Here is a 1,683-nt window from a genome sequence, read left to right as displayed (position 1 = left end):
ATTATCATTGGATCCCTTGATACCACCATAATAAATCCCACTCCATGGATTTGGATTTGTTTGTTGAGGTTGTGTGACATAACCATAACCAACATTGTGTCCTGGTCCATCACCATAATATACCCCATTCCATTGATTTGGATTTGGTTGCTGTGTTTGAAAAGGCCCTGCACGCTGCACTTGTTTGTTTCTTCCCCGAGAAAGCCTAATTGGTCTCTGACCAAGAACTATACCATGTAACATTTGCAATGCTAACTCTGCAGATGCCCAGTTGCTAAACTGACAAATCCACACCGCTTTCCGAAAGGTATCTTTGCATGCACAAGCTCACCACACTGGCCAAATGTCTCCATCAGCATTTCCATTGTCACATTGGGATCTAAGCCACCAACAAACAGAGTAGTATTGTTTGGATCATTCTCTGGGTCCAACTCGACCACTTGAGGAGGATAGGGTTGCTGCACTTGTTTGTTTCTTCCCCAAGAAAGCCTAATTGGTCTCTGACCAAGAACTATACCATGTAACATTTGCAATGCTAACTCTACAGATGCCCTGTTGCTAAACTGGACAAGTCCACACCGCTTGCCGAAAGGTTTCTTTGCATGCACAAGCTCACCATACTGGCCAAATGTCTCCATCAGCATTTCCACTGTCACATTGGGATCTAAGCCACCAACAAACAGAGTAGTATTGTTTAGATCATTCTCCGGGTCCAACTCGACCATTTGAGGAGGATAGGGTTGCTGATAAACAGTAGTTTGCTTTGTTATGGGAGGAGCTATTCGCATAGGTCTGGAGGAACAAAATATTCCATTCATTTCTGTTATAGCCCTAGCCTGCTCATTCCCATCCCCAAATGTTACAAACCCATATCCTTTTGAACGACCTGTAACCCTATCAGTAATGACCTTTGCTCCTTTTACAGATGGGTATCTGCTCTGAAGGTCTCTCGCAGCAGCTCATCTGTGTCATCGGATGCCAAATCTCCCACTAATATAGTAAATTATTCAGAACGATTTTCTCCACCAGTATTCGTTGCCCAATTTAGCCTGTAAAATTGTTCAGCCCTGGGCATCTCTACACCATTGTAATTTTGGAGAACCATCTGGGTTGTTGCATTGCTTGCAAAATCCAAGAAGCCATAACCCTCTGAATGTCCAGTCTGCTTATTGCGTATGATCTCAAGGGAAAGAAGGTCCTGGGTAGAAGCAAAAAATTCGTGCAGATAATTCTCATCCATCCAATGCTGCAAACCTCCGATCCAGAGGGTACTAATATCGTCGGCCGAGTTCACTTCTTCCCGGGATTGTTGCACCATAACCTGAGGTTGAGGTTGGGGTTGCTGGGGCATCATCAATTGTTCTTGATATTGTTGCTGCTGGGAATTGATCGTGGGCTCTGCAGTGGGATCTGGTTGCATCATTCTGAAATATTTAAAAGAATGCCAGAAAAATCTCCCTGACACAGCGCACTGCAGGAAATCTATGGCAACTCGAAAGGTACGCAAAAATTCTATGAAGGCTGGGCAGGTTTTAATCTAGACTTCACTTCAGAGAGCTACAGCTTCTGTCCACTTATATGCTTGAAAGAAATACTAGAAAGTAAGACTGTATGTTGGTAATAGAAGATGTGTAGGTTCTATATATATTCGCCTTTACCAGTCCGGGCCTGGCTTGTACTATC

General features: G+C 43.7%; 1 pseudogene; it reads right to left on the bottom strand.

Moving 5' to 3' along the window:
- Positions 1-251: 251 nt before the first annotated feature.
- Positions 252-1,420, bottom strand: LOC149195840 (RNA-binding protein L pseudogene; annotated as a pseudogene).
- Between the last annotated feature and the right edge of the window lie 263 nt (positions 1,421-1,683).

Source organism: Pinus tabuliformis, chromosome 2_2 (assembly GCF_031772625.1).
Source record: "Pinus tabuliformis cultivar Carrire ecotype Pingquan chromosome 2_2, CPIR1, whole genome shotgun sequence".
In the NCBI taxonomy this organism is placed as follows: domain Eukaryota; kingdom Viridiplantae; phylum Streptophyta; class Pinopsida; order Pinales; family Pinaceae; genus Pinus; species Pinus tabuliformis.
This window is presented reverse-complemented; position numbering and strand designations above follow the sequence as displayed.